Source organism: Rhinoderma darwinii, chromosome 8 (genome assembly GCF_050947455.1).
Source record: "Rhinoderma darwinii isolate aRhiDar2 chromosome 8, aRhiDar2.hap1, whole genome shotgun sequence".
NCBI classification, from domain to species: Eukaryota; Metazoa; Chordata; class Amphibia; order Anura; family Rhinodermatidae; genus Rhinoderma; species Rhinoderma darwinii.
The window spans coordinates 7,914,589-7,928,399 of NC_134694.1; the positions used below are offsets into that span (position 1 = coordinate 7,914,589).

At 39.2% G+C, this 13,811-nt stretch overlaps 1 protein-coding gene across 2 annotated transcripts in view; it reads left to right on the forward strand.

The window, feature by feature from the left end:
- The window catches only part of LOC142659104 (discoidin domain-containing receptor 2-like), a 91,646-nt gene that overhangs the window by 38,588 nt on the left and 39,247 nt on the right, over positions 1-13,811 (forward strand). For both annotated transcript variants that reach the window (XM_075834863.1, XM_075834864.1), the window contains exon 2: positions 10,293-10,399. The gene's annotated coding sequence lies outside the window, so the exon portion shown is untranslated. The remainder of the gene's footprint in view (positions 1-10,292; positions 10,400-13,811) is intronic.

Genomic DNA, 13,811 nt, shown 5'->3' on the forward strand with positions numbered 1-13,811 from the left:
GACCTTATACAGCTGTGTCGACGCAAAAAATAAAAAGTGTATAGCTCTTTGAATGAGACGATGGAAAAACGTAAAAAATAGCTTGGTCATTAACGTCTAAAATAGGCTGGTCATTAAGGGGTTAAGTTTCCAATATATAAAGTTTCCCGATGTTAATTTTACTATAGGAACTACAGTGTACATCAGTAGGATGACATCCATGGCCAATAGTTCTAGGGTGTAGAGAGGGTGAAGATCCATCATGTTGGCCATAGAGTCTTGCAGATTGTGAACCCTGTTAGAGCAGAACCAGCCTGTCATTGGGTAAATGGGGTAAATTATTTACCCAGCAATTATTTGATGGCCGACTTTAGAGATGAAATGGCTCTAGAGGTGGTGGTTGGGTCACAGGTTTACCAGTATCGGTGTCATAGTCTGTGTAGACAGTGACGGCTGGGATTGCAGGTCAGTCTTTGTAAGACACCAGAGAATATGTGCATTAGACAGCGGAGGACACTGATTGACTCATGTTCACAGAGTTCTGCTGTTCGGAGTACATGGCGACTTCAGCGGTGACCACACGTTGAAACTTCTCCTCTATTGACTATCCCAATAGTTGAGCTTTGTCGAATGGATGAATGCTGATGGACTATGGTGCATAAAGAGCGCCACTATAGGTTCAGGAACACATCCCGAGTCTGCGTCTCTCCTACAAGAGTCCCGTTTCCTGGAGTTGAGGGCTTTGCTGTTGTGTTGTGTTGTGGTTTCGCTCAGTTGTATCCGAGCTTACATTTCTTTGTTTTTATGGACTGACTCCCAGCTGAGTCCAGGCCGAGTGCCAGCCACAGGCCCGGAGTCCGTGTACAGAACAGTGAAGGATCTTCTTGACTTGTATTGCAATAGGCAGGGTCACCCCGTCATTTTTGATTTTCACCCACAATTCCCACTTTAGATGGATGCAATTAGAATCAGTTAAGAAATGCAAGAAAACTTAAGTAGCACTGTCTGTCAGTCACAATGGGGTATGAGGTCATCACGGAGATCCGTCACCAAAAAACCTTAGTGGTCATATGGTTCTCCAACGGTTGTAAAACTACAACTCCCAAAATGCAATATGGAGATCACTGGCATCAATGATGTCAACATCTTGTTTTTAATAGCAGTGTTTCTTTATTCCTCTTACTCCGGTTAACTACATTCTTCTGGTATTTCAGCTATTAATCCAGGAAAAAACATATCGCTTCTATGAAATCATCCATTACACATGGCCACCAGTTGTTTGACATAAGGAACTGGACTCTATGTACAAGCCATTAAGAGATAGATAACTAAATATATATATATACATAGAGATAGAGATAAGAGAATCTGTAGATTAAACCTGGGACATGTGCAGAAACACTTCAGTTTGTGAACTTTGCATGTTTACCTAAGAAGTTCACAATGGGGTTAAAATATAAACTCAACCACTGCAGTATTGCCCCCTATGGACAGAAATAAAACTACTATAATACTGCTCCCTATATACAAGAATATAACTACTATAATACTGCCCCCTATGTACAAGAATATAACTACTATAATACTGCTGCTATATACAAGAATATAACTACTATAATACTGCCCCCTATATACAAGAATATAACTACTATAATACTGCTCCTATATACAAGAATATAACTACTATAATACTGCCCCCTATATACAAGAATATAACTACTATAATACTGTCCCCTATATACAAGAATACAACTACTATAATACTGCCCCTATATACAAGAATATAACTACTATAATACTTCCCATATATACAATAATATAACTACTATAATACTGCCCCCTATATACAAGAATATAACTACTATAATACTGCCCCTATATACAAGAATATAACTACTATAATACTGCTCCTATATACAAGAATATAACTACTATAATACTGCCCCCTATATACAAGAATATAACTACTATAATACTGTCCCCTATATACAAGAATACAACTACTATAATACTGCCCCTATATACAAGAATATAACTACTATAACACTGCCCCTATATACAAGAATATAACTACTATAATACTGCCCCCTATATACAAGAATATAACTACTATAATACTCCTATATACAAGAATATAACTACTATAATACTGCCCCTATATATAAGAATATAACTACTATAATACTGCTCCCTATATACAAGAATATAACTACTATAATACTGCTCCTATATGCAAGAATATAACTACTATAATACTGCTCCTATATACAAGAATATAACTACTATAATACTGCTCCTATATACAAGAATATAACTACTATAATACTGCTCCTATATACAAGAATATAACTACTATAATACTGCTCCTATATACAAGAATATAACTACTATAATACTGCTCCTATATACAAGAATATAACCACTATAATACTGCCCCTATATACAAGAATATAACTACTATAATACTGCCCCCTATATACAAGAATATAACTACTATAATACTGCTCCTATATACAAGAATATAACTACTATAATACTGCTCCCTATATACAAGAATATAACTACTATAATACTATCCCCTATATACAAGAATATAACTACTATAATACTGCCCCCTATATACAAGAATATAACTACTATAATACTGCCCCCTATATACAAGAATATAACTACTATAATACTGCCCCTATATACAAGAATATAACTACTATAATACTGCTCCTATATACAAGAATATAACTACTATAATACTGCCCCCTATATACAAGAATATAACTACTATAATACTGCCCCCATATACATGAATATAACTACTATAATACTGCCCCCTACATACAAGAATATAACTACTATAATACTGCTCCTATATACAAGAACATAACTACTATAATACTGCCCCCTATATACAGGAATATAACTACTATAATACTGCTCCCTATATACAAGAATATAACTACTATAATACTGCCGCTATATACAAGAATATAACTACTATAATACTGCACCTATATACAAGAATATAACTACTATAATACTGCTCCCTATATACAAGAATATAACTACTATAATACTGCCCCTATATACAAGAATATAACTACTATAATACTGCCGCCTATATACAAGAATATAACTACTATAATACTGCTCCTATATACAAGAATATTACTATAATACTGCTCCTATATACAAGAATATGACTACTGTAATACTGCCCCTATATACAAGAATAAAACTACTATAATACTGCTCCTATATACAAGAATATAACTACTATAATACTGCCCCTATATACAAGAATATAACTACTATAATACTGCCCCTATATACAAGAATATAACTACTACAATACTGCTCCTATATACAAGAATATAACTACTATAATACTGCTCCCTATATACAAGAATATAACTACTATAATACTATCCCCTATATACAAGAATATAACTACTATAATACTGCCCCCTATATACAGGAATATACCTACTATAATACTGCTCCTATATACAAGAATATAACTACTATAATACTGCCCCCTATATACAGGAATATAACTACTATAATACTGCTCCCTATATACAAGAATATAACTACTATAATACTGCCCCTATATACAAGAACATAACTACTATAATACTGCCCCCTATATACAGGAATATAACTACTATAATACTGCCCCTATATACAAGAATATAACTACTATAATACTGCCCCTATATACAAGAACATAACTACTATAATATTGCCCCCTATATACAGGAATATAACTACTATAATACTGCTCCCTATATACAAGAATATAACTACTATAATACTGCCCCTATATACAAGAACATAACTACTATAATACTGCCCCCTATATACAGGAATATAACTACTATAATACTGCTCCCTATATACAAGAATATAACTACTATAATACTGCCGCTATATACAAGAATATAACTACTATAATACTGCTCCTATATACAAGAATATAACTACTATAATGCTGCCCCTATATACAAGAATATAACTACTATATATACTGCTCCTATATACAAGAATATAACTACTATAATACTGCCCCCTATATACAAGAATATAATTACTATAATACTACCCCCTATATACAAGAATATAACTACTATAATACTGCCCCCTATATACAAGAATATAACTACTATAATACTGCTCCTCCTATATACAATATAACTACTATAATACTGCCCCTATATACAAGAATATAACTACTATAATCCTGCCCCCTATATACAAGAATATAACTACTATAATACTGTCCCTATATACAAGAATATAACTACTATAATACTGCCCCCTATATACAAGAATATAACTACTACAACTGCCCCCTACGTACAAGAATATAACTATTATAATATTGCCCCCTGTAAGGGCAAAGCCACACGTGGCGGAATTGCTCTTGAATTCCGCTGCGGACACTCCGCAGCGTTAATCCGCAGCGGACCCGTTTCTCCATTGCCTTCCACTTCTTTTTAGTAGGCTTTGTTTAAACGAGGCGGAAAATTCCGCTGCGGAGCATAGGCTGCGGTGCGGAATTTGGTGTCCGCAGCATACAATGGATGTTGCGGACCAGTGGCGGACTGGTTGCGGACTCATTGCGGAAGTTCTCCATTGATTTCAATGGAGATTCTAAGTTCGGCAATGAAGTCCGCAGATGTAATGTACATGTTATGTGTGCTGCGGAGCGTATTGGTTTTTTAACATGACATTTCTTCATTCTGGCTGGACCTATGTATTTCTAGGTTTACAGCCAGACTGAGGAAGTCAATGGGGCTCCCGTAATTACGGGTGACTATGTGTGTGCACCCGTAATTACGGGAGCGTTGCTAGGCGACGTCAGTAAATAGTCACTGTCCAGGGTGCTGAAAGAGTTAAGCGATCGGCAGTAACTGTTTCTGCACCCTGGACAGTGACTACCGATCACAATATACATCAACCTATAAAAAAAATAGAAGTTCATACTTACCGAGAACTCCCTGCTTCTTTCTCCAGTCCGGCTTCCCAGGATGACGTTTCAGTCTAAGTGACGGCTGCAGCCAATCACAGGCCAATCACAGGCTGCAGCCAATCACAAGCCAATCACAGGCTGCAGCGGTCACATGGACTGCCGCGTCATCCAGGGAGGTCGGGCTGGATGCCGAAAGAGGGACGCGTCACCAAGACAACGGCCGGTAAGTATGAAATGCTTTTACTTTCACTAGGGGAAGTGCTGTCCCTTCTCTCTATCCTGCACTGATAGAGAGAAGGGAAGTACTTTCACCGCAATACGCAGCAGCTAGTCCTCATCAATTTACTGCACATTTTGGGCAGATCCGCCATAGAATCTGCAACGCAGATTCTGTGCGGCATTAATGCGGACAGTTGCGGAAGAAATCCGCCACGTGGGGCCATGCCCTAACACAAATATATCATACTGCTTTATGCTTGCATGCAGTCTTTTTCTAGTGCCGTATAGCGGACATAAATGTATTCTTTTCTAGCTGGGTTGCGTATTGTATAGGAGGAAATCTATTCAGATAAGGAGTCAAGTGGTAATAACTTCCAGACTTCATCCTGACCATTCATCAAACTTTAAGTGCATTCCAAAATCTGCGTTACAGCTGACTGTTCTTGTAGATAGGAGCAGTATTATAGTAGTTATATTCTTGTATATAGGGGCAGTATTATAGTAGTTATATTCTTGTATATAGGAGCAGTATTATAGTAGTTATATTCTTGTATATAGGAGCAGTATTATAGTAGTTATATTCTTGTATATAGTAGCAGTATTATAGTAGTTATATTCTTGTAGATAGGAGCAGTATTATAGTAGTTATATTCTTGTATGTAGTAGCAGTATTATAGTAGTTATATTCTTGTATATAGGGGTAGTATTATAGTAGTTATATTCTTGTATATAGGAGCAGTATTATAGTAGTTATATTCTTGTATATAGGGGGCAGTATTATAGTAGTTATATTCTTGTATATAGGAGGCAGTATTATAGTAGTTATATTCTTGTATATAGGGGCAGTATTATAGTAGTTATATTCTTGTAGATAGGAGCAGTATTATAGTAGTTATATTCTTGTATGTAGTAGCAGTATTATAGTAGTTATATTCTTGTATATAGGAGCAGTATTATAGTAGTTATATTCTTGTACATAGGAGCAGTATTATAGTAGTTATATTATTGTATATAGGGAGCAGTATTATAGTAGTTATATTCTTGTATGTAGTAGCAGTATTATAGTAGTTATATTCTTGTATGTAGTAGCAGTATTATAGTAGTTATATTCTTGTATATAGTAGCAGTATTATAGTAGTTATATTCTTGTAGATAGGAGCAGTATTATAGTAGTTATATTTTTGTATCCTGGGTGGGGGGGGAGTAACTGTAGTAACTATATTCTTGAACATAGTGGGCAGTATTACAGTAGTTATAGTATTGTACATAGGGGGCAGTATTATAGCATATGAACTTGTCCCTTTCCTGAAGAACAACATTTAAGATATATTTTTAAAATGTATGCAATCATTATTAATTTCTAGATCTTAGCTATGGGCTGACTGCCCCATGTAGAGTACAGATGGTTTTCTTATGACGTCTCACATTATAATAAAGGAAAGCTTTCGATGATTAAAATGTGATGTCCAGACTTCAGCTTGGTTCCCTGGGACTGATTATTTTCAGCAGATGGACTGAGGAGTCTTTCTCAGAGATGTTTGTAGAAATCAGGAGATGCACATCTGTGTAACAGAACACATTCTCCAGATGTCAATACTGACCCGGCCGATGACCTACAGTTTATTGCCATTCAAACTATTTTATGGATGCTTCAAGCTCTTTGGCCCTGAAAAGATGAAGTAGAACGTTCTAGATCCATTCTATCTGTAGTGTTCTTTAGTAAAAATCCTGCCCCCTTTATTGCTACTTGTCTGTGAACGTCCAGGAACGTTTACGTCCATACAGGTGGCTGATCATGTTAGCCCCTTCAGAAAGCAATTAATGTATTTTGAGCATTTGACACAACTAGATCTCTCCAAAAATCCAGATTCTATTAGAAGGTCCCAATTCTGGTTTCCAAAAATAGTCGCATAGATCTATGGAAAAAGGAGGAGTTTTTGTTTTTAAGATGGGGCTTGGAGAAATAACGTAGGGGGTGTATGGCTTAACTTAGTAACCTGGACGTCCAGAAATGATCCAGAACTGGAGTACTTAAACTTCTTAGCTGCCTATTACAAAATGGTATATTGAGAATTTGAGAGTTGTCCCAAAGTCATAGTTTCTTCTACGAAAGTACATAAGATATAATAGAGCTTCGTTTTAGTGATCGGTGGGATCTTGGTGCTCAGACCCCCCCCCCCCACTGATCAAAACTTATGACCTCACTATGATATATCAAGAGTTTTTTAAAAGTTTAGTTACGCTTCAAGAGTGTGCTAGCTGGCCCACACCCTTTATAGCCACAGGAACTTGGCAATTAGACGGTCTGATTGTGTCCGTTTTTACACCCGGAGTCATAGCTTGGCCTAGACCTTTTTTTTTACCCAGGGCAGGTTTAGTTTCCTGCCCTTAGTCCTGCATCTAAATACCCTGATCAAGGCAGAGTGGCATGTTGGTGCCCCCTCTGGCTAAGGCCCTGGACAAGGAATATGCAAAGTCCTTACCACTGGACCACTTCATATCCTGATAGAACAGTTTATGGTGGACTCTAAAGAAACCAATAAGAATTTAATATGTTCAATAGAATCCTCTGAGGTTTCTTCGCATGTTAAGCATTTGTAATCTGTTAGCAGCCACTTTGTGGGTGTTTGGTTTAGTCTGAAGCCTCTTCATAAATTCATCTCATAACCTAAAACAGATTCTGTGAAGCTCCCTCAGGAGGTCCATGAGTCTTATGAAGGTTCCACTTACGACACCGCTCTACAGCTAAGTGGAAAGTGATGTAATACAACACTTCAGCTCTATTCACAACTATTTTGACAGCTGAAAGAACTGACATTCTCCATCTCAAGGTTTCCAGAGCTCATGGAGGATCTAGCATGGTTATTTTACCCTGTAGGTTATGATTTATGGGATCTCAAAGCAGTTTTCCACTTAATCAATGAGATATTGCTGAGCAGACAGATGAGAACATGGAGCAGAACTATGGTGGATCCATTGGTCTGATCTTTAAGTTTCCAACCCACAAACTTGGTTAGGTCCACCTTTCAACCCAACGATTGGCAGCATAACCTATACTTCCCAAAGGTCTAGCTCTACGATAAGACCCACAGACCAAACCTTAATTAAACCCCTTGAAGTCTATCCTTATGTTCTGTAGTAGCTGAACCTCATCAACCTAATCCTCATGAGCAGTTTGACTTCAACCCGACCACCAAATAGCCCATCTACCAATGCCAAACAGCCTCACCCAACCCAACGTAGGTTAACTCATCCCTCTCCTGGCAATTCACTTACCCACAACCCACCTGTATAAACTTGCCCTACACAGCTCTTTTCTGGTGGATCTGTGGCTTCAACAGTCCTTAATGCTCAAGTGTATAGCACCTAGTCTCTGTTGGCCAGTGGTAACTTTCATGTTCTCAAATTACCTACTCTCTCCTTTAGTTACATCTGGGTGGTCTATAACTGGTGGCGGGCACCATTGGCCAATCATGTAGTAATATCTCCTACCAGTGCATGAAACTTGAAATGGAGTCACTGTCAAATGACAACGTCTCTATTCTCTTCAACACTAGATACCAGGAATCAAGTATATAGCCTGGGGGTATGAATTTGAATCTGAGCGTACCATTTCTATATGTTGGTATCATCCAAATTCTCGGGTTTCTCCCCACATTCCAAAAACATACCGATATGTCAACTGGCTTACTATGAAATTGCCTCTAGTATGTGAGTCCCACTGGGAGCAGGGACTGTTTTTAGGGCATTCCCTGTGGCATACTTGGTGCCATATCAAATGCTTTGGATTATTAGATGGTCAAGGAAAAAAATATATAAAAAATTTTTGTAAGGGTTTCCAAAAAAGTTATGCATAATCTAAATATATTAGTAGTACTGCTATAATGATATTGTTACTCGGCAGTGTGAGGACTCGTGGACTTTTTTCTAGATGGTTATTTAGTGAAATACCTTTTCTGGCATCATCGCTGATAAGAATATCTTTTGCATTTGTTCATTCCGTTACTCACACAACTGTATTTTCGTTTAATCTGCTGCAAAGTCGGCCAAGATCAGCTGTATGGAACACGAGCAAGCAAATTAAATATGGGATTGCAAACAAGTAACCCCTTCCTCTATGCAGTCCATTAAAAAAAAAAAGGGTCACTATTTGGAAACCATCAGCAAGCAGGATGCTAGATCTTACTTTGGCTGAGGTACAATAAAGGAGTTCTCTAGCACTCCTCAGGATAGGCCATCAATGTTTGATCGGTGGAGATCGGACATGCTGATTAGCGCAGTGAGTTGTAAACAACGAAGGGAAAGCAGCGCTAAGACTCCTTCATAGTGTTGACCGGTGGGGTTCTTGTAAGTCAGACCCCCATCAATGAAACGTTGACGACATATACGAAGGTTAGGCCATCAATGTCCATGTCCTGGAGAACACCTTTAATTCATGAAAACCTGAACAGTGTGATTAATCTATGAAGAACTGAAGAAAGACACATAATAACACTAATAGATTTGCCAACAGCAGCTTGTTGACTGTTTCCAATTGGAGATTTTTTTGGTTTCTACACTGCTCAGAGTAAATACAAACTCAAAAATAAAAGTAAGAATAAGATACATTCCAAAGGTGCGTGACCTTTCCTGACCATAGAGCCCGCACTAATGTAATCAATATTAACCCCTAAAGAACTCGTCTACGAATATGATTTGGAGGCTGATCAAATCGGGCTACAGAATTCTATATGTTATAAGGGTTGAATAGAAAAATAGAATATCCACAAACAAATATTTTTAATGGTCTTAAAATTTGGCACCATGATGCTTTGCAGCAGGCATTGCATCCGATCTCTCCCGAAAATGGGCGGTTCTCTAATAGGAAAACTCCGCCCTCTCTGACAAAATCAAAGTTAATTGCTTTGAGTATATTTAGACCGGTGGTTGTCCACTTTTTTGGCTGTGCTTGGGGGTCTACCTATAATATGCCAACTCTACCACTCAGTTATCTTGAAAGCCGTCATCTTGAATGCATTTTAAATTGATAGGATGATCTAGAAGATGTGCAATACGGTGTCCAGAGGGTAAACACACTGCAGAATGCCGATTTACTTGCTTTCCATTTTTATTTATTTTCAATCAGAAATCTCAAAATTTGAAGGATTTAGTGGACGTCTTCGCGTTACTGGACCAGGTCGACCCAGGAAACCTCATCTTTATTTCGGACATGACGGTCTGACGAGAGCTGAGGTAGGTACAGGACACAACATACTGTAATTGTTTCTGTTTTACAAGGAATTTTCTTCTAAAAGAAAAAAACTATTGCTGGGTGACCACCATTAAACACCGCCATTACAGCAGCATATGGGTTGTCATCCGGCTATCCATGGTGTAAAGGACGACACTGTTCCACAGAGTCACGTCTTATAGTCCCTCACGCCAACTTTTCATCTGTGTGTCAGTCTTTACTGACTGCATTCCAGCATTCTATTCAATAACCCGGAAGCTCAGGATAAGCGCTGCCATAGATCAGCGGTACATAGAATTGTTGGCTCATTCCTTGTAGGCCTTTTAAAAGGAGACGTAGCTGATATGGATTTAGATTTGGCAATGATTAGACAGAACCGATTGCAGGCAGGGAATAGAGATGACTAATTTGCTCTCATGTTGAGCACAGCAGCGTTTTAATCTAATAGTTTACATCAATGTTAAACAATTATAAGGAATACATTTGCCGCATATTGTTTTATATTTATGGGAACGGGGCACGGCGCCAGCTCCACACGTCTGCAAAATGTCCCACTGATAGTCATCCCTGAGCCTGGGATTACACTGCTCCCTGTATCTGATCCACCACCCGTCCTCTGCACTGGTACTAATGCCAGGCTAGTGTAAGCTGGGCAGCAGGACCCTACCGGGAATATTCGATGCTTACCGCCATATTAGGGACAAGGACTCTTGTGAACCCCTCTATCACTTCCCTATGTCCTAATAGGATATTTAGACGAAGGTTGTCCTGATGGGAATATTCAAGCCACTATCTGAAAGAAATTGTCTAAGATTAGATGAAAAGAGATCGTAGCTTTTATTCCAGAAACAGCGCCAGTCTTGTCCATGGGCTGCATCAGGTATTGCAACTTAGTTCCCATTCACTTTAATGGGGATGGGCTGCAATACCAGACACAGCCTACGAACAAGGGTGGCGCTGTTTTTGCACTCAAGAACATTAAAAAAAACTGAACACCACCTTTAATGTGGTCCCATCTCACCCAGCTGCAGTTGGTGCTAAGACACCGGTCACATTTCTTTGATAGGGGAATGTAATATTGCATGGCGCCATATAATAAAATCGTTGCGCCGAGTCCTCCAGAGTCAAACACTTTTAGCACCCCCCCCCACCGCTTTGGTTACTAGAGAGGGGATCCCGATCGAGTGACCTCCACATCCATATGTCCTAATAGTCCAACCGCAAAAGTGGTTGCACTGATGGCGCTGTCCCTTTAAGGCAGCCCTACAACGTCCATTGCTGCATTTGTTCTGCAATTATTGTGGTACCACAGGTCCCAGCTTTACCATGCAGATGTTAAGGTCTAGTTATGGTCTGCAGAGCGCAGGCAGATGTGTTGTGGCGTTCTGCATGGCGTTTGTCGGGAGGGCTGTTAGTACATAGTGGGGGTGATAGTTTATGATCTATGTGCATCCTGCCTTATACTGTACACACTGGAACAGAAGAGGCTGAAGAAGAATGAAGTATTTGGGAGACTCTCCCCTGAACTAAGGGAGCAGCTAAAAACACAAAACTTTCCATCCAAATGCAAACCAGGCCCTGGGGCGGCCAAGGCATGGAGAAGATGAGAGTTGCTGGGATTTTTTTCCCGATCCCTGCCCCCAAGTTGCGTGGTAATCAGCCACTCCAGGAATTTTCACTGGCAGTGAACGAATCCAGCTGGGCTCTCGGCCAAGCATGCATTTCATCTGGCCCAGGGAAGTTTCCGGAAAAAAAAGTTTAAGTGCAGTGGGGGAGGAGGTTAGAATAACTTTGTGACGCAGAAGGGAGTTTAACCCCTACAACACTATTAGAACTACATCCAAATATATACACCATTCTGATGGATGTCAATTTCCCCAAATGCCCATTTCATGGTCCAGAAAACCATAACTACATGGTAATAAATAGCAGAAGCCCCAGCGTCTACCCTACCTAGTGCGGGCCCCCTACCACCAGTTTGAGGACCAATTTTAATGCAATATAAACGTTGCATTTCAAAAGTGTAGGAGATGACAACCGCACTATAGCAGCGATATGCCCTCCCTTTATGGCAGGCCTACCATATCCAAGTTGTATGAAGGCCTTGAGAGAGCTACAAGAGAGGTTTGTGGTGAAATTTACCAGATGTTGACTGTAGCGGACCATTGCCACAAGGGCCACCCCTATTATCCAACGGGCATCATGAGATTTGTCACCTCCGCTGTTACAACACTTATGTACTGACCCTAAGTTACCTGCTGTATTATACTCCAGAGCTGCACTCACTATTCTGCTGGTGGAGTCACTGTGTACATACATTACATTACTTATCCTGTACTGATCCTGAGTTACATCCTGTATTATACTACAGAGCTGCACTCACTATTCTGCTGGTGGAGTCACTGTGTACATACATTACATTACTTATCCTGTACTGATCCTGAGTTACATCCTGTATTATACTCCAGAGCTGCACTCACTATTCTGCTGGTGGAGTCACTGTGTACACACATTACATTACTTATCCTGTACTGATCCTGAGTTACATCCTGTATTATACTACAGAGCTGCACTCACTATTCTGCTGGTGGAGTCACTGTGTACATACATTACATTACTTATCCTGTACTGATCCTGAGTTACATCCTGTATTATACTCCAGAGCTGCACTCACTATTCTGCTGGTGGAGTCACTGTGTACACACATTACATTACTTATCCTGTACTGATCCTGAGTTACATCCTGTATTATACTACAGAGCTGCACTCACTATTCTGCTGGTGGAGTCACTGTGTACATTACATTACTTATCCTGTACTGATCCTGAGTTACATCCTGTATTATACTCCAGAGCTGCACTCACTATTCTGCTGGTGGAGTCACTGTGTACATACATTACATTACTTATCCTATACTGATCCTGTGTTATATCCTGTATTATACTCCAGAGCTGCACTCACTATTCTGCTGGTGGAGTCACTGTGTACACACATTACATTACTTATCCTGTACTGATCCTGAGTTACATCATGTATTATACTCCAGAGCTGCACTCACTATTCTGCTGGTGGAGTCACTGTGTACATACATTACTTATACTGGACTGATCCTGAGTTATATCCTATATTATACTCCAGAACTGCACTCACTATTCTGCTGGTGGAGTCACTGTGTACATACATTACATTACTTATCCTGTACTGATCCTGAGTTATATCCTGTATTATACTCCAGAGCTGCACTCACTATTCTGGTGGTGGAGTCACTGTGTACATACATGACATTACTTATCCTGTACTGATCCTGAGTTACATCCTGTATTATACTCCAGAGCTGCACTCACTAATCTGCTGGTGGAGCCACTGTGTACATACATTACATTACTTATCCTGTACTGATCCGGAGTTACACAT